At 44.8% G+C, this 26,339-nt stretch overlaps 2 non-coding genes across 2 annotated transcripts; one reads left to right on the top strand and one right to left on the bottom strand.

Annotated features, from left to right (window-relative positions):
- The first annotated feature begins 1,729 nt into the window (after positions 1 to 1,729).
- Trnat-ugu (transfer RNA threonine (anticodon UGU)) lies at positions 1,730 to 1,804 on the top strand. Its single transcript has one exon. It is a non-coding gene; the product is annotated as a tRNA-Thr (tRNA).
- Positions 1,805 to 26,054: 24,250 nt separating this feature from the next.
- Trnaa-cgc (transfer RNA alanine (anticodon CGC)) lies at positions 26,055 to 26,127 on the bottom strand. Its single transcript has one exon. It is a non-coding gene; the product is annotated as a tRNA-Ala (tRNA).
- Between the last annotated feature and the right edge of the window lie 212 nt (positions 26,128 to 26,339).

Below are 26,339 nucleotides of genomic sequence, written 5' to 3' on the forward strand. Positions count from 1 at the left end.
TGAAATCGTCAGCGCCCGTACAAAGTCCCAATTTTTACAAGGCCAATTTTTATACAATCCAATAAAGCCACTGTCACGAATGATGATGATGATGATGAAATGATGACAACACAAACACCCAGTCCCCGGGCAGAGAAATCCCCAACCTCGCCAGGAATCGAACCGGGGACCCCGTGATCCACAGGCAGCAACACTAGCCACTAGACGACGAGCTGCGAACATCATTCTGGTGATATGAAAGCACCAATGTCAGGTGAGTTACCTCATTTCACTGTCAGAACTGCTCGAAGTCATGTGAGACGAATTGAGGCACAATATCAGATATGAAGTTTTGCAGTAATGTTCCATGGAAAAAATATTTTGGCTTATTCCGAATCATTGCTACTATTATTTTCTTATTGTTATTTTTCATATTCATGGTACAGGGTGTTCGGAAATCCCCATTACAAATTTCTGGGACTTGTGGAGGCGAGTGAGTACGTAATATTTTTAATAGGAGCCCATCTCGAAAACGTACCGTTTTCGTTCTACGACGGTTTCAATTCAGATGTGTAACGCGTCCCCGTCTGCCGAGGAAAATAAAAAGTTTCAGAGCTGCTTGTCCTGGTATGCAATTGTGTAGACAAGATGTATTCTACGTCAGACGATCACCTCATGTAATTTAACGTCGTATGCAAAGTTTAATTTACGAGACTTCTCTAGAGAGCAGAGGAAGATCTGCTGGCACGAGTTCTGCCGCTGCGCTAGAAATTGAAGAGACACCAGGTGGGATGGAGAGTGTGTACGAGAACATGCTTCGTAGGTAGAATGTCTGTAACAACGTTGATCACCTCATCGAGCCGCCGTAATAATACATCAGTGCTGTTCTGTACGTATAGTGTGCTGGATTCTGTTTTGTGTTTGAACAGTGTAGACAAAAAATTCAAATGTCTTCCAGCACTACGGGATTTAACATCTGTCATCAGTCCCCTAGACTTAGAACTACTTCAACCTAACTAACCTAAGGACATCACACAAATCCATGCCCGAGGCAGGATTCGAACCTGAGACCGTAGCAGTCGCGCGGATCCGGACTGAAGCCCCCAGAACTGCTCTGCCTCCGCGGCCGGCTAACAGTGTAGATGCGTAATGTTTAAGCGTTTATACAAACAAATGTGCTTAAGCGATTAATGGATGTTTCGTTATGTTTGTTTTCGAAATGTTGCCTAATAAAACTACTGCGTCACGCCTAATTCAATTCCTCGAGCAAAAGTGCATGAGTTACACTTCTGAATTGAAACCGTCGTAGAACGTAAACGGTACGTTTCCAGACATGGGTTACTATTCAAAATATTATGTACTCACTCCCCTCTGCAAGTACTAGAAGTTGTGACGGGAATTTTCCAACACTCCATAGAGGGGATATTACACAGAGCGCCCACAATGACTGCGTATGTTGGGTTTAAGTGTTGACTATATATGACGGTAGTATCTGTTCCCGAAAGAACAGTTACCGTGGATGACCATGCAGCTTTGCTAGACATGAAATGATAATTAAATGGACACCCTAGCTGCAAACAGGCGTTGATGTACTTCATTGGGGACATGTTGAAAATGTGTGCCCCGACCTGGACTCGAACCCGGGATCTCCTGCTTACATGGCAGACGCTCTATCCATGGACATGTTGTGGATGTGGATCTCACGGGGAGCGTGCAAGGGATAAGTCCCTGCAGACGCACTATCCTCCGTTCCCGCGGTGGCTCAGATGGATAGAGCGTCTGCCATGTAAGCAGAAGATCCCGGGTTCGAGTCCCGGTCGGGGCACACATTTTCAACATATCCCCAATGAAGTACATAAACGCCTGTTTGCAGCTAGGGTGTCCATTTAATTATCATTTCATTTAAGTATTGAGCTATGTAATCAATGTAAATGCATTCCTTGGGTTTGGCGGCATAGGCCATGGTTAGGAAGTTGAGTGTGGTGTTGTGCAATTTTTGATATAGGACTGACACTTGTGTTCCTGGAGAGATCTGACAAGTGAAGATACTGGTGTGCCACTTTTTGCGTAAGTTATCCTCGGTTACTCCTTATGCAGTAGGATAACGACTTGCTATGGATCTACGGTGCACAAGTGATCTTCTTGGGTAGTAATTACCAGCGTCCGTTGTGAGATTGATTACGTAAGTCTCTGTGTGTAAGACGCCTACACATTTAGATCACTGGGTTCTCTTCCAGGCCACGTTTTCCTCAGGAATGCGATTACCGTTCTGTAGTTTCCACTATGACTTCTGCAGCTACCAGGAAACCTTCCACAATATAGTTCACGTCTCTATGAAACTTTAAACATACGGCATATTGTTTATATAAGTCTGGCTGGGAGGCCATTGGCAAACAAATAAGTGTGTCTGCGATTTCCACGCTCAGTGGTTTTCTTTCTTTCTTTCTTTCTTTCTCGGGGCCTTTGTCCCGCTGCAATGCGGGGTCGGCCTTGTTGCTATTGATTTGGCAGTGTTAGTTACAGAGGGTGGCCGGATGCCCTTCCTGCCGCACCCCGAGCCCCCTCGGGACGAATTGAATGTACCCCAGCTGTCTGCGTCTAGCGTAAGCCATGCGGTAGTGTGAAAGTTTTCAAATGTCTGCGAGGCGGAACGTGGGGACCAGCCTGGTATTCACCAAGCGGGATGTGGAAAATCGCCTAAAACCGCATTCGGGCTGGCCAGCATACTGGCCCTCGTCGCTAATCCGCCGGGCGGATTCGATCACGGGCCGGCGCGCCTACTCGAGTCCAGGAAGCAGCGCATTGGCGCTCTCGGCTACCCTGGCGGGTTTCCATACTCAGTGGTTAATTTCTAGTAAATCTGATTGTTTTACAGTCCGAGAAAATGTGGTCAGCGTCGTAAGAGCTGAGCTACACCTTCCACAATCCTATAGCAGACTACTAGTGATTTATGATTGAGTACATGAAATTATATTCCATATAGGTGGAGATAATGCAACGGTTCGTGGTTTTCTACGACACTGAATTGTACAGGTTAATCTACAATGATTTTTACAACTTTGATCACGCATATGTCAGTAATGGAGATAGGTCGAAATGCGCAGGTTGCGGCATAATGTTCATTTTGTATTTTTTATTTTTTTCCAGGTTAGTTATTGACGAAAATCGCCACTCCAATCCCTGCAGATGGCACAGTGTGTGGAATGATTGACAGAACCAAATCAGACTCTCAGCTACATCGGAACATCCAGACAAGTTATAGAAGCACACCACAATCACGTCGGACCATCAGACGACGTTCAAGGAATCCGGAAGTGTCATGAAGAGACAGAGTTCTGGGCGTCCGTGCATGAGTGATGTAGATGCGAAACGGGTGCAACAGGCATTTACCTGGAGCTCAACCAAGTCAACCTGTCAAACGCCTCAATAGTTGCTACTTCCACTAACTTCGGTGCACAGGGTGTTGCTTTAGAGACTGAAGCTGCATGCCTGCAGCATGCACCCACTGCATGCACTTCAGCCTGATGAGAGACCAAAGCACTAATTATTTGCAATTGAGATTTTGAGTCGCATCAGCGGAAATTCAGACTATTTGAAAAAGGTGATAATGGCTTTCTTTCATGTGTCTGGGAAGGTAAACCGACACAATGTGCCGATCTGGGGCTCTGTGAAACTTCACCTTAGCACGAAATTTGTGCGCGCCAGTCCAAAGGTAAAGGTATGTTGTAGTCAGTTCCATGACCGTGTGGTGGCACCGTTTTTATTTGCAAAGACGTCATAACCTCGACTTTTTATCTGGACATGTTGGAAAAGTTTGCGTTCCCACAAGTGGGAGAACTGCAACCTGATATCATATTGCAGCGGGATGGGGCAGCTCCTAAATCGGCCTCGATTCTTAGGAAGGTTTTGGACGACATATTGCAAGTCAAGTGACAGAGGAGAACCCCAGACATAACCCCATTAGGTTATTTTCTTTGGACCTCTGTGGAGGATGCTGTCTGCGAGGCCCCAGTGTGGGACGTGCAGGAAATGCACACGTTAATGAGGACGTGCTAGGCCCGGCATGTGTGGAATTCGAATATCGCTTAGATATCCTGCGTGATAAGATGGTCCACACAATGAACTCTGTCAAACGGTACTAAAACTTGAAACATGACAGTCACATGTCGCATGGTGCTTTCGCTGGAAGTTACTCGATTCCTCGCAGGAAGGGAGTGAGTCTGGAGTGTTCATCAATGTACCGTTTGGCCAGCAGAAGCCTTTCACAGTGTCTCCATGCAGGGAATGGCAGCCTCCTGGAAGGCACTCATTTTTCGCGATAGTGTACTGTTTCCCAAAACGTTAGTGTGGTCAGTTTCTAGCGCTATATACTGTCGCAACAGGTGCGGTGCCGCGTCCTGCCACAACGTTCCCCTGTGGGTACTTCTGTGTCAAATTTACATTTCGTTCTGAACGTCAAAAAGAGCCACCTACTAGCGCAACCCTTTAACGTAAAGGAGTTCATTGGTTACCCTCCAGTTTAAGGAGTGTCGTATCCAAGTATTGCCCTCACCACCAGACTCATGCTAACCAATGGACAGAGACTGTTCAGTACAAGTACCAACTTAATGACTCGTAATATGCATTTTTGTACGGCTTGAATGGAAGTTTCTGTAGCGTTCTCGTTTTTTGTGTGTGTGTAAACGCACATTCGCGTTTGTCACATTGGTAGTAGCGTTCTGTCACCCCTCCAAGTGGAGTTGCGGATTATGAGCAGTTCAGGAAAAAGAACTTGGATTTGGTATCTGTTCAATTCCTGGCTCTTTTCTCATCCTGACTGGTGCCCACTCGCTGTACCTGGAAAATGAAAGTGTCGTTCAGGCTGTAGCACAATCCATCTTCTAAGCAACTTGCCATTATCTAATTCCACTCTGCATCCTTTCAATAAAAAGCAAGCCCCACAGCACATAGCGTCATTTTTATTTTAATCTACTTCATTTTTAAGAACATTGTTTTGAGCTATTTTGAGATCAATTATTCGCTTGACTAGAGCTATTAAAAGTTCTTTATTCGCAATTTTTACATACTTTTTGAGATTCCTAACTTTCCTCAATTTCCCCACGGTTAGGTGACCCTTAAATAGTAAATATAATCATCTGCATTTTTAGGATGTTGCTTCATGCCGATAAGTTTCCGTTGTGTGGCACAAGCTTTTGAGCCTTATTTTCGTCGCTTCCAGGTTTCTTATTTTGCTATTATTAATATAAATCATGTCATACGATGGATGTTGTAGGATCTACATTCTTTCCTTTTAAATTCTGCATGCACTTATTGTAACTAATTATCTCTTTTGCTTCATTAGTAATAGTTCGACATAAACTGCTTCAGTTTACGACAAGCCCTTCCCAGAAACTAACCAGTTAACTTTCATTTTGGGCCTTTTGCCGGGATAAACTTAGAACAAACACGTAAATATATGATAAAAATTGACCGATACGGGCGCAGGTTCGAATCCTGCCTCGAGCATGGATGTGTGTGATGTCCTTAGTTTAGTTAGGTTTAAGTAGTTCTAAGTTCTAGGGGACTAGTGGATGACCTCAGATGTTAAGCCCCATAGTGCTCAGAGCCATTTTTGTGATAAAAATTGTAAGGATAGTTTTGGAACACCCTGAATTAATATGACGCATCGACTAGTAGCTAACACAGCGGTAACTTTACTAAATTTGAGGCATATTTAAGCTTATCTTATAAAGAGTGGAATGTTGCGTCGTTTCCTGGAGACTATAAGTGGATGCGTAACCCTGGCCTCGCTGGAAATAAATTTAGCGAAATGAGGTCATTCGGACCTGAGGAGAAGATCCTATATATCGGATCAGATTGTGAACGCCAGGATCTTGGTTACACTTTACTTTATTAAATTTGACAACTGGTTTCGGCTTTGCAGCCAATATCACACCTATAAATGAGAAAATATAAACAAAAACGTATTAAAATAGGATTGTTTGATTTCGCCTTTTACCTAAGCCACCTCACATTTCTGCGTAGCTACGCGTGCGGCATATGAGGTGTTCCTAATTGGCGCAAAGGGAGTACCTTGGGGAAATCTTAAACTCTAGGCACGAAGCTTACACAACCCTCGTTCGATCAATATTCGATTGTTGTTCGTCAGTCTGGAAGCTATACCAGACAGGATCGCTAGGAGAAATAGGTTCATCTAGTAAGCACGAAAGCGTCATGGAGATGCTAGTCGAACCCCAGTGGCAGACGCTACAAGAGAGGCTCTACGCAGCTCGGTGTGCTTTACTGTTAAAATTTCAAAAAAAAAAAAAAAGGCTCTGAACACTATGGGACTTAACAGCTGAGATCATCAGTCCCCTAGAACTTAGAACTACTTAAACCTTACTAACCTAAGGATATCACACACATCCATACCCGAGGCTGGATTCGAACCTGCGACCGTAGCAGTCTCGCGGTTCCAGACTGTAGCGCCTAGAACCGCTCGGCCACAGCGGCCGGCCCCAAAGATGTACCATTGGGTTCAGGTCGCGACTCTGGACATACCTCGCTGTTGTTAACACACATGATGGGACGTAACTCTCTCCAGCCGCTAGCCAAACCCAACTCTTCCATCCGATTGCCGAATGATATAGCGTGATTCATCACTCCAGATCCCTCATCTACAGTCATGCTCTTTGCATCATATTGCATTCAGTATAGAAATATATGGCTAAGAAGAGCTGCTCGCCCATTGGAGCCCATTCGTTTTGACTACCTACGCACAGCCATTTTGCTAGCTGGACAGCTGGTAGCACTTTGAAAGTCACATTTGAGTCCTTCCACTGATTTCGTGCGATGTTTGTAACCAGCCTCTGCATTACTCGACGGTCCTCGTCCGTCAGTTCATGAGGTCTGCGTACTTTCGGTTTAGCTGTGGTTGTTCCTTCGCGTTTCCACTTCTCAACCACATCACCAACAGTCGGCTTAGGAAGCTTTGATAGGGTTGAAATGTGGCTGATGAATCTGCTACTCAGATGGCATCCGATGACCAGCCCATGTTCGAAGTCACTGAGCTCTCATGACCGTCCCATTCTACTTTTCGTGGTTTTCTTTTGAGAACACAAACTCCCCACCTGCTTTTATTCCGCTGCATCCGCCTCTCGTGAGATGAAGTGGTCAGTTCCGCATTACATACAGTCGTCCGGATACTTTTGATCAGATAGTATATTTGCCGGTTGAATCCTGCCTCCACGCAGTGCTGACGATGAAAGGATCGTTACTGTGCTTCCGACAGTTTTAAGAAGGAAATGGCTGTGTAATGCTGTGCACCCTGTTACAGTATGGAAATGTCCGCTTGTTACTTCAAATGCCTGTTAATCTAACGCCGAGTTATTTGCAATGTGTTGCCGGATAATGGAATGTACCCTCATTTATATCTGGCCCACGCTGAAAAACAACGGCCGGATTAAACCTTACGAATATGATTCTTCAACTCACGGCAGACAAATCTGATCTTGCAGTTTAATCCGCAGAGAACCGCTACTCAGGTACTATACAACTGATTATATTGCATTTTATGCTGGTAAAAATTTAGTCTCGAAACAGTGACGTAGGTATTACTATCGAAATGTATACTTTACAGTTCACAAATTTCGTTAAAAGACGAAATTATCAGGTCTGCCAGGGTTACAAGTTTCCATAACAAGCTAAAAAGTCTCAAAAAAGCTGTTCCATCAAAAGCGGCGCAATGTTGTCAAAGACGTCGAATGTATGCCTCTTAACCGTCTGTAGAAAACTCAAACGATGAAACCTAAAGAGTCAGAATGTCAGGAAGAGGCCGTTCAGGTGTGGAGGTAGCGCTGATACTTTCTGTTATGGTTTAAATTAGTCGTTCCAAAAGAGGATGATGTAATAGTTGTGGCATAGCTGCTATCATTTCAAAAATTCTAGATTCTTATCTGTCACTTTCTGTTTTAGCCGTGAGGTTCTAATATTCATCGTACACGTTTTGCGTTTAATAGAACAGGCTTTTATTAACTTTACGTAGTTACTGGTGCTTCTTCTACATACCAAAAAATCCGGTTAAAATAACCCCGATCCTAAATTAATGGCATTGCTGACTCGATCTTGATTGTGGTAGGCGGAAGTTTCGCCTTCCGCTGTCGTTATTGATATGTCGGCGAAAGCAGAAGAAACTAACGATCAAAGTCCGAAAACAATTTATTGGACTGTTCAATTAACCAAAACATATTCTCAAAGTATGACACCAACACAAAACAGGATTCAACTTCGAATCACAACTACATACAAGAATAAGATAGAAAACAACTGAAATAATTTCCTACTAGTCTCCGCCAGAGACTTCTCCGATATACCAAGCCTAATCCAGAGATCAGCGAGAAGATCCAAGTCTGCTGGCGGTCGATGAACTGCCGATGTGCGGCCGAGCGCCGGCCTTTATAGCGCTTCGGCGGATGAGAAACTTTGGACTTCTGTCAAAGCGGTAGGTGGATCAAAACAAAATGTCCAGACACTCTGTGACCAAAATGGTACTGAAACAGAGGATGACAGACTAAAGGCCGAAATACTAAATGTCTTTTTCCAAAGCTGTTTCACTAAGGAAGACTGCACTGTAGTTCCTTCTCTAGATTGTAGCAAAGATGACAAAATGGTAGGTATCGAAATAGACGATAGAGGGGTAGAGAAACAATTAAAATCGCTCAACACAGGAAAGGCCGCTGGACCTGATGGGATACCAGTTCGATTTTACACAGAGTACGCGAAGGAACTTGCCCCCCTTCTTGCAGCGGTGTACCGTAGGTCTCTAGAAGAGCGTATCGTTCCAAAGTATTGGAAAAGGGCACAGGTCATCCCCGTTTTCAAGAAGGGACGTCGAACAGATGTGCAGAACTATAAACATCTATCTCTAACAACGATCAGTTGTAGAATTCTGGAACACGTGTTATGTTCGTGTATAATGACTTTTCTGGAGACTAGAAATCTACTCTGTAGGAATCAGCATGGGTTTCGAAAAAGACGGTCGTGTGAAACCCAGCTCGCGTTATTCATCCACGAGACTCAGAGGGCCATAGACACGGGTTCACAGGTAGATGCCGTGTTTCTTGACTTCCGCAAGGCGTTAGATACAGTTCCCCACAGTCGTTTAATGAACAAAGTAAGAGCATATGGACTATGAGACCAATTGTGTGATTGGATTGAAGAGTTCCTAGATAACAGAACGCAGCATGTCATTCTCAATGGAGAGAAGTCTTCCGAAGTAAGAGTGACTTCAGGTGTACCGCAGGGGAGTGTCATAGGACCGTTGCTATTCACAATATACATAAATGACCTTGTGGATGACATCGGAAGTTCACTGAGGCTTTTTGCAGGTGATGCTGTGGTATTTAGAGAGGTTGTAACAACGGAAAATTGTACTGAAATGCAGGAGGATCTGCAGCGAATTGACGCATGGTGCAGGGAATGGCAATTGATTCTCAATGTAGACAAGTGTAATGTGCTGCGAATACGTAGAAAGATAGATCCCTTATCATTTAGCTACAAAATAGGTCAGCGAATGGAAGCAGTTAACTCCATAAATTATCTGGGATTACGGATTAGGAGTGATTTAAAATGGAATGATCATATAAAGTTGATCGTCGGTAAAGCAGATTCCAGCCTGAGATTCATTGGAAGAATCCTAAGGAAATGCAATCCGAAAACTAAGGAAGTAGGTTACAGTACGCTTGTTCGCCCACTGCTTGAATACTGCTCAGCAGTGTGGGATCCGTACCAGATAGGGTTGGTAGAAGAGATAGAGAAGATCCAACGGAGAGCAGCGCGCTTCGTTACAGGATCATTTAGTAATCGCGAAAGCGTTACGGAGATGATAGGTAAACTCCAGTGGAAGACTCTGCCGGAGAGACGCTCAGTAGCTCGGTACGGGCTTTTGTTAAAGTTTAGAGAACATACCTTCACCGAAGAGTCAAGCAGTAATTGCTCCCTCCTACGTATATCTCGTGAAGAGACCATGAGGATAAAATCAGAGAGATTAGAGCCCACACAGAAGCATACTGACAATCCTTCTTTCCACGAACAATACGAGACTGGAATAGAAGGGAGAACCGATAGAGGTACTCAAGGTACCCTCCGCCACACACCGTCAGGTGGCTTGCGGAGTAGGGATGTAGATGTAGATGTAGATGAGTACCTTGGAACTATTTCCCATCACGTGGTTTGACGTGTGAAGATAGTTCCGGGATCTGCAGCGACCCTTCCTTATGTTTATGTGGGCCGGTAGTGGCCCCTGGCGGCCGCTGGTGCCTTTGTTGTGGTGTTGTTGTTGTGGTTGTTGCTGTGGCCTTTCATCAATATTGCCTGTCGGTTGTGTAGTGCTTCGGTGTGCCTGCGAGGCGGGCAACCCGCGGCTGCAGGCTGTCAGTTTGGTTGCTGATACGCTAGGCGCCGTGATGTCTGGTGGAGAAGGCCACAGCAGGTATAAAAGTACATCTCGTGCGAAATGCATTGTGCATACATAGGAAAAGAAATGCACCACTGCATAGCTGCACTATTGATCACAAATGGCTGTATACAGTAATTGCCGTAAATATCCTGTAGTAACTATCCAGAGTGACATGAAGTGGATCGACAATATAATACCAATAGTGGGAAAAGCAGATGCCAGACTCAGTTCACAGGAAGGATGTTAAGGAAATGTAACTCGCCCACGAAAAAAGTGGCTTTAAAAAAAAGCGCTTGTTCGGCCTATCTTTGAGTATTGTTCACTTATCTGGGATAGCTACCAGATATGACTGATAGAAGAGATAGAGAAGATACAACGAAGAGCGGCACGTTTCGTCACGGGATCATTTAGTCGGCACGAGAGCGTTATGGAGATGCTCAACAAACTCCATTGCCAGACGTTACAAGAGAAGCAAGATTTCAGGAGAGCTCTTTCCGAGAAGAATCGGACAACATATTACTTCCACCCACATACGTCTCGCGTAATGACCATGAGGAGAAAATTCGAGAAGATAGAGCCAATACAGAGGCTTACCGACAGTCATTCTTCCTACGCGCTATTCGCGAGTGGAACAGGTTTTGGTGGGCGCAGTCAGTGGTACAAAAAGTACCCTCTGCCACACACTATAAGGTGACTTGCGGAGTACGACTTAGATGTAAATGAAAGACGGTCTTGTGGCGTCCATGGTAAATTTGAGAACTATTGTCTTTGAGAATTGTGAAATTCATTGGTCATTTTATCAGCGTTAAATTCCCTAAGCATATCATCATTTCTTATTTTACCTTGCGGAGTCCTTACCGTGGTCTGTAGTAAATTTTTTTTATGATGGTTATATACTCCTCTTATGTTATTGCATTTATCTCTGTCTCTCACTTGCATGATTTAAAACAACGTTATGCACTCTGATTTGTAACAAATTTCCTCATGTTTTTTCCAAGTTTATATTAATGCATTCATTCGGATAGGTTTTATAATTTCATATTGTTTTCTTCGTCAGCGTGAGACTGTTAACATACGTATTTCAACTCAAAGTTTAAATGAAGTTACCTGTTGTGTTATTTTTTCATCAATCTATTGTTGGGAACATACAAATAATGGCCGTTCTGATAATTTAGGGCACCTTAAGAGCAGACGATCCCATCGTAAGCTAGATGATCGTCAGAAGCACTGATAGAACTGAGCATGAGGGGCACCGGAGTCATTTCCTCCTTCCTATTCCATCTTCGTATGACAAGTGGGAAGAACGATATTCAGTACAAACATCACTCCAGCAAAGGCCCGATGTATGTCAGAAGAAGCAGAATGTTTCTTTACCTATACTGGAAGGGATTAGTGTATAGCTCCCTAGACCCCGTGCTGTTAATGTTTGCTTTCGAAATCGCAGCCGTTATCTCCCTTTTTTATACTTCCTCAGGTCTCATAAATATGAATGAATCCATTTCCAAGAATCAAATCAACGAAAAATCATTGGCATTACCTGAAGTCGAAACCAGGCCATTGCTTTCTCAGTCAATCACATTGATTCCTCAGCTACAAAGGCTGACGGTAGCTTAAATGAATTCTTGCTGGAACCCACGGCTCTTCACAATCAGCCGGCCGCTGTGGCCGAGCGGTTCTAGGGCTTCAGTCTGGAACTGCGCGACCGCTACGTCACAAGTTCGAATCCTGCCTCGGGCATGGATGTGTGAGATGTCCTTAGGTTAGTTAGGTTTACGTAGTTCTGAGTTCTAGGGGACTGATGACCTCAGATGTTAAGTCCCATAGTGCTCAGAGCCATTTGAACCATTTTTTCTTCACAATCTCTTCAAAAGTTACGACTTGATAACGGTCCCAAATAGGACAGGCTGCAGGAGCATTTAACAAGCTGTTTTTTCTCAACTAAGACAGAATTTTCCAGTTAAACCCAATTTGAGTTTTTAGCCCTTCCCCTTTCTGATGTCCTCTCGCCTCCCTAGTTCGCAGCCCATAGAGTTTCGAAGACTCGTTTACGGTCAAACCGTACTGTAGCGCTGCAGTGCTATTACTGAATGCTGCATGTCTTTTCGTTACATTGTGCTGTTTTCGAAATACTGGTCGGAGAATGAACTACAAAAATTTTTTGAGCAGTTGTTAGCTCTGTGTATCACTTTAACCTTCATAGATACTGTATAGGAACCACAAGCACAACCTTTCCATAAACAGCTCAAAAGGACTTTGCAATATCTGCACATCGGCGGAAGTGTGTGGGTTTAGACTCTAGAAGAGGGTGGAATCCAATAATAAGACTTATGAAACTATAAAAACTAGAACCTTAAAACTAAGACGTACAATAGCCACGTCGAAGGTAGTCAGATCGAAGGCGTAGGTTTCTGCAGATGTATAAAATAAACATATGCAGCTAGGTAACATTTTACTAGCACGTTGCTCCACCTAGTGCACTGTAACATAGTGTTGGATGTTGCTCTGTATACTGTGCTCATGTTGGTCGCACGTTGCTGCTCAAACCTGCCTCACAACGCCAGCGACCCTCCTGACGTGACGACGGTTTCTGCGGGTTTCAATTGGTCTCAACTTCGCTGAATCACGTACATATCAGCAGATACCGTATACCATTTCGAACGGTAGATTCCTACCTCCTAGGAGAAATTGTTCACGGTGAAAAACGAACACATAGCCGAAATGTTGACAGTAGCTTGGAGGATCCTTTCGCGATGCTGAACAGGCATCAAATTACCATTGACGAGAGGCATCCGACGACGGTACATGACTGACACCATCTCCCTGCTGATCACGTGGCTGAACACTGCCACTCCCTCCTACGGCGATCATCAGGCGTGAGAAAAATCCTGTACTCAGCGGTGAAAGAAACCCTACGCCTCTGATTCAGGGGTTCCCGGGAATCTAACCCTGGTCCATTCGCTTAGCAATCCGCCACGCTGACAGTGCAGTTACCGAGAGGGACGGATTGAAGATTCGAATGACGTTCCTGTGATGTACAGCTATTCGGTGAGACTCTTCTGGCATTGATAGCTTCTCTCGCCGTAAAGTAAGAAAGCGCATACCGTCTAAGCTTTAAATGGACCTACGATGAACGTTGACGGACTGCGCAACATGAGCCAGAAACTGCCCCGTTATGCGTTCATTGCTGGAGACTCAGTGCGCCGTGTGCAGCTACAGTGGGAATGCAGGTTCACTTTTACATCCATTAAGCAGCGATTTGCTGTGATCGAAAGAGCACTGAGAAGACATTATCCAGTTAAAAGAAATACAAGCTACGTAAATAATGATGGTAATGTAATACTTTTCTGAGCAATTTATTTTCTAGCTGCTGTGTATAACGCAGGTAGACCAATGTTTGCTGCCCCCTCTTGGCATTTCCCGTAGTAAAATGACATGAGCTATAATCACTACTTCGAACATAGTCTCTTCACAATTCCTAGTATAGCGATGTGTAGGGGCTTAATAATTTTCTTAATTTTGAACTTAAAACGACTTCTTGTTATTTTCTAAGTAGATTTTTAGAACCATTGTGTGTCTTTCTTTACATGTCAACCAATGTAGATTTTCCAGTCTATCTGTCGGAATTTCGCACCACTCAAACCAGCTTATAACCAATCGCACTGCTTTTCTTTGTGTAGGCTCTGTTAGGTCGACCTGATACCGATTTCAATACAGGTCGTACAAATGTTTTATAAGCAATGTCTTTCTCCTACAAATTCTGGCTTCCCAATGATGAACTAATGAATAGAAGCCTGAAACATTCCTTAACCACAGATGCGTGTAGGTGCTCGATTCTCTTCGACACATACTCTAGCGCCTACGTCTTTACGTAAGATGAGTGACTCCAATTGAAGCTCCATGTTATAGTCAACGGCTGCCAAATGTTTAAGTTTCAGGAAGTGTATGGCTGTAGAACAGGATGATTCCGTGATGATGCTTCAAACTTTCCACTTGAGGTCAGGGACACTGGTCCGGAAACGACCAATTCGAAAGTTATAAGCGACAGTCGTTCTGATACGTCTCACAGTGGAAGACACACAGTTACTCTTATTGCTAAGAAATAGGGAACTTGTTCATCTTCGATACTGCGAAACACATCTCTTCTAGTGCAAGACCTTTGGTTTCAATACTTTTAGAAAAGGTAGTATGGAGCAGAAAAAGGAAAAAATGTTCAGTAAGCAAAGACGCTAAAGTACATATCCTAGAAGCTATGAGCACTTGTTCATCTTCACTATAGTGAAACACACCTCGTCTACTGATAAAGGGTCCATTGTTTTGGTCTATATAACATCCTCCAAAGAAATGGCAACCAAAGAACCTGCAGTGGGAGAGACGTGTTTCACAGTATCGAAGATGAAAAAATGTCCATTTCTCTTAAAGTATGTATTTTACAGTAAATGTTTACTAGACTGGTTTCTTGTTTTGGTCCATACTGCCACCTCTGAAAGCTACGTACCCTAAAACCTTAGCCGGCCGGTGTGGCCGAGCGGTTCTAGGCGCTTCAGTCTGAAACCGCGCGACCGCTAAGGTCCCAGGTTCGAATCCTGCCTCGGGCATGGATGTGTGTGATGTCCTTAGGTTAGTTAGGTTTAAGTAGTTCTAAATTCTAGGGGACTGATGACCTCAGATGTTGAGTCCCATAGTGCTCAAAGCCATTTGAACCATTTGAACCTAAAATCTTAGCAACAACAATATCGGTACATGTCTCGACTGTCGGAGGTATCAGAACGATTTTCGCTTATAACTTTCTACTCAGTCACTTCCGGTCTAGGGTACCGTACCACGAACTGGCACATTTAACCTCTCCATCATCCCTGAAAGTTTGTAACATTATCACTGGATCACCGAAGAGAAACTTGTGAATTTTTCCTTGGGGGTGATATCTTGATAACATCTGTTCGAGCGTTACTACAGTTTTTATTGTATAGTAATAATACCAGTGCGACCTGCGAAAATTTGAAACTGCAGTTAAATACATCTTATAAGTCATTCATATGAAACACTCACGTTCATAAGTTAACACATCTTTAGACCTGCGAAACGAAGCGATTCAAGACGATATTGTGGCCATGACACCCTTGCGTCACATGATGGAATGATACAGATACAAGCTATACCAGAAATCCAACCATAGACAGAGAAAGATAGGTGAATGGAGGAAGGGGAGGGGAGGGGGGTCCCCACTGTGTGTGTTGTGCCCGTCAGCCGCTGTGACGCAGGACGGCAATGCGGAGCATCATGCCCTTGCATGGCAATACAGGATAACAGCGCGTGCAGACTATGGATGAGGCTGTTGAGCGCGGCTCGCCGTAAAACCAGTCATTGCTGGACAGGCGCCCATAGGGATCTGCAGTAATCTGTGATAGCGGTGTCAAGTGCTGCAATCTCTCCTGTAGACCACTCCACACGTTCAGTCGGATTTAAATCCGGACAGTAATCCGCCTCTCTAGGTTCGTGACATCCTCGCATTGTACGTACGCGTCTACCAGGTCAGGCCTGTGTGAAACCCAGAAGGAGAGTAGGGAATGAAATAAACTTCACAGACCAAGTGACAATGTTATATGATTATAAAATCGAGTCAATAATGAATTGAGAATGTGTCCGCCTTTCTGTAAGTACACAAATCGTTTTTTCTTAACGCCCAAACATGTTTCACCACAGTTGTGGCGTCCTAAGTGGGTTGTTTCTTTAATTTGCGGAAGTACATACATGAAGATTATGTTTAGATTAGGAAATATGTTGCATCGAATTCTGTTGTTATTTAAATTATATTTGCTCTTTACCTTTTGAAATGTGTAATGCAAAAGCCTGAGATAGAGTTAGAATTTTCCAATCCTTCTTCGATGTCTGTTTATTACTGGAAATAATAGCAATAAAAAACTGAAAACAGGTTATTTCCGAAACCGGTTATTCTGAGCGGTTTTAACAGTCAGGTTAAACTGGAGATGAAAAAGAAATGGTATAACCAAACACCGGTTAGTTTAGCGAACTGGGCGACGGCTCTCGCTTACCTATCTGACCCCGCAACCTGCCAGCCACATATCACTAGATTAAACTTTTCGTTCTCTGACTAATTTTTGTGTCAGTCATACCACTTGTAAGCTGACATATTCCTAATTGTTGTAAGACTTACGTGCGGAACACGTGTTATTCTGAATGGTGGTCCATTACAATCACAGATTTAGGAGAAGTGGTCACGATGTTGTAAGTAAAACCTCGAATAAATGAAGTTACTTCATGAACTGTATGTAGCTATCTGTTCGCAGTGCTGGTACATATTGGAATACCCACACCACCGACCATACGACCATAGCATGCAGCTAGACGAGCCAATACACGGGGGAGGATAGTACGGTACTTCGTTTTCAGCGCGTGCAGGAGAACAATGCTGCGACAAGTCATGCTGAGTTGGTGGAAGTACATCGGTGTGATATTATTCTGTTCCACTCGACACGCTTTTCAGTAATCTGAGATAGATTGCGACCAATCGCTCTACTCCAAATTGACTGGCTCCGAGGAAAACTACTTTGGTCGTCATAATGTAAATTTTGCATGATAAAAGTTTGTTCTTCTGTAAGACAACCGACAGTCTTGGCCAGATCACAAAATTTCTTGGCCGCTCGGGATTAGCCGAGCGGTCTAAGGCGCTGCAGTCAAGGACTGTGCGGCTGGTCCCGGCGGCGGAGGTTCGAGTCCTCCCTCGGGCATGTGTGTGTGTGTGTGTGTGTGTGTGTGTGTGTGTGTGTTCTTAGGATAATTTAGGTTAAGTAGTGTGTAAGCTTAAGGACTGATGACCTTAGCAGTTAAGTCCCATAAGATTTTTAAAAAAATCATCTTGGAATTATCCTTCCCTTCCCATATCAATATTTTTATTTAGCTCAGCTTTGCTCGTGTGTTTCAAATTTTCAAATTTTGTTTGTCTTTTAGAAATTATCTCCAGCTTTACTAACAATTATTGGAAATCAGAACCAGCTCTTACTCGCAGAGACATGATAGGTTTCATAGGCGATGGTTTCCACCAATTAATCTTTCAAAACTTGATATGGGAACACTGCTCATCTTATTTTTGACACATATTTGGAAAAGCCTTTTGAATCTATTAATATATTTCAGTCGAAGACAGAGATGAAAATACATCGATTCTGATAAGCAGTTTCACTCAAAGGACGATGTTTTAGTTACTACTACTTATCTATAACACAGATAAAGACATATCAGTTCCTTTCATAATACTTTATCTGGAAAAAATTCAATTACAGTTTTGTAATCGTTCGATCACACGGAATCGTTTGATGTACATCAAAATGATATTCTATTTGATTTTTATTTTGGTATTTTTTAGATGTTTTTGTGTGTATTTAGCCCTCCCAATCCCTTTCAGCCTGGTCCAGTCAAAATATTGTACATCATTATACACAAAACTTGCATGCGATCACAGCCGGAAGGTGTGAGAGATTCCCCAAGGTTATTTGGATGTACTCAATCATCTGTATTATTAATTATCAACATAACTTCAATTTACAAGATACTTAATTTGAATCTTTAGACACGTGGTAATTCTGACGTATGGCTTTTCTAACGCCATGGTGATGACGTCACTACCCACTAGAATAAACGCAGCAGCCTCAGATGAAGAGGAGCACTTTCTGGAAGTGGCACACGTGTGACTGCTTGTTGTGCTGGGAGTCTTCGCTGTATTGTTTTTGCTTTTTGCCTACTGTGTAGATGGCAGCACTGACTCACTCAGACGGCAAGACATTTCAGTGCAAAACAGCAAACGCATCACAAGCGTAAATTTGTGCAGCAAAACCTGTTTCCAAGCCCAAGCAACATAGTGAGACGGAGTATTCACAAATGAGCAGGATATAACGTGAGTATACACTGTCAAAATACGAAACATAATCCACGAATTACAAACTACACCAAATACTTCACCGTACGTAAGATTCACAAAATTTTTACCGAAATCCGCAGGTCATTCCAACTACACAAAAAGAACAAAACACATTTGGAACACAATACAAAGCTGCCGAGGCTCAGGACTAACTACATCTACATCTACGTGATTACTCTGCTATTCACAATAACGTGCCTGGCAGAGGGTTCAATGAACCACCTTCAAGCTGTCTCTCTACCGATCCACTCTCGAAAGGCACGCGGGAAAAACGAGCACTTAATTTTTTCTGTAGTAGCCCTGATTTCTCTTATTTGATCGTGATGATCATTTCTCCCTAAGTAGGTGGGTGGCAACAGAATGTTTTCGAAATCGGAGGAGAAAACTGGTGATTGAAATTTCGTGAGAAGATCCCGTTGCAAAGAAAAACACCTTTGTATTAATGATTGCCACTCTAATTCACGTATCATGTCTGTGACATTATCTTCCCTATTTCGCGATAATACAAAACGAGCTGCCCTTCTTTGTACTTTTTCGATGTCATCCGTCAGTCACACCTGAGGCGGATCCCACACCGCACAGCAATACTCCAGAATAGGGTGGACAAGCGTGGTATAAGCAGTCTCTTTAGTAGACCTGTTGCACCTTCTGCCAATGAATCGCAGTATTTGGTTTGCTCTACCCACAATATTATCTATGTGATTGTTCCAATTTAGGGTATTTGTAATTGTAATCCCTAAGTATATAGCTGAATTTACAGCCTTCAGATTTGTGTGACTTATTGCATAATCGAAATTTAGCTGATTTCTTTTAGTACTCATGTGAATTGCTTCACACTTTTCTTTATTCAGGGTCAATTGCCACTTTTCGCACCATACAGATATCTTATATAACTTATTTTGCAAGTCGTTCTGATCATCTGATGACTTTAGAAGACGGTAAATGACAGCATCATCTGCAAACAATCTAAGACGGCTACTCAGGTTGTCTCCTATGTCGTTAATATAGATCAGGAACAATGGAGGGCCTACAACACTTCCTTGGGAAACGCCGGATATTACTTCTGTTTTACTCGATCACTTTCCGTCTATTACTACGAACTGTGACCTTCCTGACAGGAAATCACGAAGCCAGTCGCGCAACTGAGGTGATACTCCGTAGGCACGCAGTTTTGTTGGAAGACGCTTATGAGGAACGGTGTCCAAAGCCTTCTGGAAATCTAAAAATACGGAATCCATTTGACATTCCCTGTCGATAGCACTCATTACTTCATGAATATAAAAAGATAGTTGTGTTTCGCAAGAACGATATTTTCTGAATCCGTGCTGAGTGTGTCAATATATCGTTTTCTTCGAGGTACTTAATAATGTTCGAATACATTATATGTTCCAAAACCCTACTGCAAATCGACGTTAGTGATATAGGCCTATAATTCAGCGGATTACTCCTTTACTCCTACTTACCTTTTTGGATATTGGTGTGATTTGAGCAATTTTCCAGTCTTTAGGTACGGATCTTTCTGTGAGCGAGTGGGTGTATATAATTGCTAAATATGGAGCTATTTTATCAGCATACTCTAAGAGGAATCTGACTGGTATACAATCTGGACCGGAGGCCTTGCCTTTATTAAGTGATTTAAGCTGCTTTGTTACACCGAGGATATCTACTTCTATGTTTCTCATCTTGGCAGTTGTTCTTGATTGGAATTCAGGAATATTTACTTCGTCTTCTTTGGTGAAGGAGTTTCGGAAAACCGTGTTCAATAACTCTGCTTTAGTGGCGCTATATTTCGAACTTCCGTAAAACTTTGGCAATCTTGGCGATTTTGCATTTTTTTAAATTTGGCATGCTTTTTTCGTTCTTCTGCAACAACGATCTCACCTGTTTTGTGTACCATGGGGGATCAGTAGCATCACTTATTAATTTATGTGGTATATATCTCTCAATTGCTGTCGATACTATCTCTTTGGAAACATTCCACAGCTTTTCTACACTTACATGATCAGATCGGAAGGAGTGAAGACTGTCGCTTAAAAAGGCGTTAAGAGCATTTTTATCAGCTTGTTTGAATAGATATACTTTGCGTTTCTTTTTGATGGTTGTAGGTGTTACGGTATTCAGCCTAGCAGCAACTGCCTTGTGGTCGCTAATCCGTGTATTCGTCAGAAAACTCACTATTTGTGCAGGATTATTTGTTGCTAAAAGGTCAAGTATGCTTTCGCAACCATTTACGCGTCGAGTGGGCTCATGAACTAACTGTTCAAAATAATTTTCTGAGAAAGCATTCAGTACAATTTCGGATGACGTTTTATGCCTGCAGCCGGCTTTAAACGTATAATTTTTGCAGCATATCGAGAGTAGATTGAAGTCACCACCGACTACAATTGAATGTGCAGGGTACTTATTTGAAATGAGACTAAAGTTTTCTTTGAACTGTTCAGCAACTATATCGTCTGAGTCGGGGGGGTCGGTAAAACGATCCAATTAATAGTTTAGTCCGATTATCAGGTATAACGTCTACCCATACTACACTCCTGGAAATTGAAATAAGAACACCGTGAATTCATTGTCCCAGGAAGGGGAAACTTTATTGACACATTCCTGGGGTCAGATACATCACATGATCACACTGACAGAACCACAGGCACATAGACACAGGCAACAGAGCATGCACAATGTCGGCACTAGTACAGTGTATATCCACCTTTCGCAGCAATGCAGGCTGCTATTCTCCCATGGAGACGATCGTAGAGATGCTGGATGTAGTCCTGTGGAACGGCTTGCCATGCCATTTCCACCTGGCGCCTCAGTTGGACCAGCGTTCGTGCTGGACGTGCAGACCGCGTGAGACGACGCTTCATCCAGTCCCAAACATGCTCAATGGGGGACAGATCCGGAGATCTTGCTGGCCAGGGTAGTTGACTTACACCTTCTAGAGCACGTTGGGTGGCACGGGATACATGCGGACGTGCATTGTCCTGTTGGAACAGCAAGTTCCCTTGACGGTCTAGGAATGGTAGAACGATGGGTTCGATGACGGTTTGGATGTACCGTGCACTATTCAGTGTCCCCTCGACGATCACCAGTGGTGTACGGCCAGTGTAGGAGATCGCTCCCCACATCATGATGCCGGGTGTTGGCCCTGTGTGCCTCGGTCGTATGCAGTCCTGATTGTGGCGTTCGCCTGCACGGCGCCAAACACGCATATGACCATCATTGGCACCAAGGCAGAAGCGATTCTCATCGCTGAAGACAACACGTCTCCATTCGTCCCTCCATTCACGCCTGTCGCCACACCACTGGAGGCGGGCTGCACGATGTTGGGGCGTGAGCGGAAGACGGCCTAACGGTGTGCGGGACCGTAGCCCAGCTTCATGGAGACGGTTGCGAATGGTCCTCGCCGATACCCCAGGAGCAACAGTGTCCCTAATTTGCTGGGAAGTGGCGGTGCGGTCCCCTACGGCACTGCGTAGGATCCTACGGTCTTGGCGTGCATCCGTGCGTCGCTGCGGTCCGGTCCCAGGTCGACGGGCACGTGCACCTTCCGCCGACCACTGGCGACAACATCGATGTACTGTGGAGACCTCACGCCCCACGTGTTGAGCAATTCGGCGGTACGTCCACCCGGCCTCCCGCATGCCCACTATACGCCCTCGCTCAAAGTCCGTCAACTGCACATACGGTTCACGTCCACGCTGTCGCGGCATGCTACCAGTGTTAAAGACTGCGATGGAGCTCCGTATGCCAGGGTAAACTGGCTGACACTGACGGCGGCGGTGCACAAATGCTGCGCAGCTAGCGCCATTCGACGGCCAACACCGCGGTTCCTGGTGTGTCCGCTGTGCCGTGCGTGTGATCATTGCTTGTACAGCCCTCTCGCAGTGTCCGGAGCAAGTATGGTGGGTCTGACACACCGGTGTCAATGTGTTCTTTTTTCCATTTCCAGGAGTGTATTTCATACAAACTATCTACTTCAGTTTCGCTACAAGGCAAACTACCTCTGACAGCAATAAATACTCCACCACCAACTGTATTTAATCTATCCTTTCTGAACACTGTTAGATCGTTTGAAAAAATTTCGGCTGAACTTATTTCCGGCTTTAGCCAGCTCTCTGTACCTACAACTATTTGAGCTTCAGTGCTTTCTATTAGGGCTTGGAGCTCTGGTTCTTTCCCAACACAGCTACGATAATTTACAGCTACAATATCAATCGTTTCTACAACTACCTTACTGTGTTTTACCTGCCCAATTTTAGACTGTGGTTCCCAGAGACCCTCTAACATAAAAAACCGCCCAGTCCCTTCCACACAGCCCCCGCTACCAGTGTAGCCGTCTCCTGTATGTAGTGGACTCCTGACCTATTAAGTGGAACCAGGAAATCTATCACCCGATGGCGCAAGTCAAGAAATCTGCAGCTTACACGGTCACAGAACCACCTGAGCCTCTGATTCAGACCCTCCACTCGGCTCTGCACCAAAGGACCACAGTCGGTTCTATCGACGATGCTGCAGATGGTGAGCTCTGCCTTAATCTCGGAAGCAAGACTGGCAGTCTTTACCATTTCCGCTAGCCGCTCAAAACCAGACAGAATCTATTCCGATCCAAAGCGACACACGTCGTTGGTACCGACATAAGCCACCACCTGCAGTTGGCTGCACCCTGTACTTTTCATGGCATCCTGAAGCACCCTTTCCACATCCGGAATGACTCCCCCCGGAATGCACACAGAGTGCACACTGGCTTCCTTCCTCTCCTCGGCTGCCATGTTCGTAAGGAGCCCCATCACGCGCATAACGTTGGAGCTGCCAACTACCAACTACCAGCAAACCCACCCTCTGTGAATGCCCAGGCCTTGCGGGCCGAGAAGCTTCCTCTGGAACGGGGCGGACGATTGCATCCGGCTCAGAGACATCGTCAGCCGCAGATAACGGCCGAAACCTGTTCGTCAAACGAACCAGGGAGGCCCTACGATCGGCCCGTCGGAAATGTTTTCGCTGCCTGCCAGACTTTGGAATGACCTCCCACTCGACCACGGGTGAAGGGTCAACCTTAGTGCAGGCAGTACCTAGGGTGGTCACAGCAGCGGACCGATCAGAGGAAAAGTGGGACGTGCTCGACGTCCCTTGAATCCCCGCGTCCGATCCCCCACAGTGACGCCCCTTGGCAGTAGCCTCAAGCCGTGTGACAGAAGCCAACGCGAAATGGTTCAAATGGCTCTGAGCACTAGTATTTTCCATACTGAAGCGCCTAGAACCGCTCGGTCATTCCGGCCGGCAGAAGCCAACGCAGCCTGGAGCTGTGAGCAAAGGATCGCCAACTCCGCTCGCATCTGTACACAATCATCACAGTCCCTCCTATCCATTACTGCAATCGCTCCTGTTTTTAGCTCGTAAAAATATGCAACAAACGAACGGTGTACTCGCCTTATTAGCAGCGGGAAATGGTAGTGCTCTCTCACTGACAGTCTGACACTGAGCTGTTATAACCAAACAAACAAAAGCCTGTACGATACGAGGGTCGATACAATGGTCGATAGCAACGGCGGCACTGTACACTACACTGTTATTGAAATAAAAGTTTTGCCTAGCAAGCACTCGAACACGCAAAAAATTACAAAAATAAACTAGTAACTACACAGATAACTTAAAATAAGTCGCTCCTGTTTGAAGATCGTAAAAATATGTAACAAGTGAATGAATGGTGTACTCGCCTTATTAGTAGCAGGAACTAGCGATACGCTCTCGGTGACGGTCTAACCGACATTAAATACTACATTAGTAAATCCAAAAACGGGCATATTCCACCATTTTTACCTGTGCATACTTTTTAAATATTGGATTACGAACGTAAACAAAACTTCAGTGCTGGCGGTATCCTAACATCCCTCATGTTTGCAGATGACATGATGTAATAGTTTAGACCGGTGGCTAAATTTGGTTGACAGCCACAGGTAAAATAAAAGGTAAAGTGCGTATATAATTTAAATAACAACAAAATCAAATGTAGCGTATTTTCAAACCAAAACATAATCTGTATGTACGTATTTCAGAAAAATAAAAGAGGAAACCCACTGAGGGTGCAACAGCTGTGGTGAACCATGTTTCATTGTTAAAGTAAAAGATCAATTTGTATGCTTGCAAAAAGGCGAATCCATACTTAATCTATAATTATTTTCTGCAACCAAAGGAACTGAGCTGAAAGCTCCAATATGATAAATCGAGTGAAATTGTTCAACTCCCTCTGGCCTTGATGCATGCACTGATTCTGATCGGAAGGGTGTCATAACGCTGTTGTATCCTCTCCTGGAGCCAGGTCGCCCACGGCTGTTGTAACTGCCTCACGCTACCCTATATACTGTCCCTGGGACTGAATTGACGTCTGTGGTGGTTCCATCCTCATCGGGGGTAGGTTCAAACAATGGTTCAAATGGCTCTGAGCACTATGGGACTTAATTCCTGAGGTCATCACTCCCTTAGAACTTAGAACTACTTAAACCTAACTAACGTAAGGACATCACACACATCCATTCCCGAGGCAGGAAAAGAAATGTGTGTGAAATCTTACGGGACTTAACTGCTAAGGTCATCAGTCCCTAAGCTTACACACAACTTAACCTAAATTATCCTAAGGACAAACACACACACCCATACCCGAGGGAGGACTCGAACCTCCGCCGGGACCAGCCGCACAGTCCGTGACTGCAGCGTCTTAGACCGCTCGGCTAATCCCCACGGCCCCGAGGCAGCATTCGAACCTGCGACCGTGGCGGACGCGCGGTTCCAGACTGTAGCGCCTAGAACCGCTCGGCCACTTCGGCCGGCTATCGGGGATAGGTCTGGGGACCATGCTAGCCACGGCAGTACCTCAACATCACACACACTTCATAGAGACACTTACCGTGTGTGAATGCGCGTTGTCCTGTTATAAAAATGACATCACAATACTGTCGCATCAGACGTAACACGTGATGTGGTCGAATGTCCGGGAGGCACCGTTGTACCGACAGGGTTCCATATATCGCTACCTGCTGTGACCTGAAAATACACCCGATGACTCCCCGCACCATGACGCCGTTAGTAACACACTGTTTCTCTCCTAAAGAGTGGAAAGGTGCGTTTACATCTGTGCGCCTTGCGGCTGGTCGTCGTGCGGCTGCAGCTTGCCCCGCACGGAAGTAGAGGCGCCCAGTGTGAACACAGGTGTGAATGGAATCACTTTCACGCATATATTGAAGATGAGGCATGCACCTATACGTGGGCCTTTACAAGCACAGTCGCACGGCGACTAGGCGTAAGGCGGACACGTGTAAACGTACCTGGAGAATCGGACTTTTCGCGAGGTCGCCGCCGTAGTCGCCGTGGTCATTCGGTGTAGCGTACAAACGCTATACGTCACTGAATATAACGTGACGCCATTCATCAGCAGTCCGTGCTTGCAGGTCACAGAAACACTCCGAGTGGAGCCATTTTTGTAGTGATGTTAACGGCAGAAACGCAATTCCCTAGTCCGGCTCCTACCAGTCTGCGGAGGAGGAGGGAGGAGGAGATTAGTGTTTAACGTCCCGTCGACAACGAGGTCATTAGAGACGGAGCGCAAGCTCGGGTGAGGGAAGGATGGGGAAGGAAATCGGCCGTGCCCTTTCAAAGGAACCATCCCGGCATTTGCCTGATGCGATTTAGGGAAATCACGGAAAACCTAAATCAGGATGGCCGGAGACGGGATTGAACCGTCGTCCTCCCGAATGCGAGTCCAGTGCGCTAACCACTGCGCCACCTCGCTCGGTACCAGTCTGCGATCAATGATGCGGGATGACATGTAATCTTGCAGAGTCCATTATTTGTTCTTAAACGCCTGGCGCAGATGTGAAGGAGTTACGTTGCGCTTGGTGTATAAAACGGCGATCGTCTCTTGTGGCGATCAGATGTGGTCTACCGGACTCTTGGCGACGAATAAGCCAACCCTCACGTTCTCGTCTACGCCGACATAGGGCC

This window comes from Schistocerca cancellata, chromosome 4 (assembly GCF_023864275.1).
Source record: "Schistocerca cancellata isolate TAMUIC-IGC-003103 chromosome 4, iqSchCanc2.1, whole genome shotgun sequence".
Taxonomy (NCBI): domain Eukaryota; kingdom Metazoa; phylum Arthropoda; class Insecta; order Orthoptera; family Acrididae; genus Schistocerca; species Schistocerca cancellata.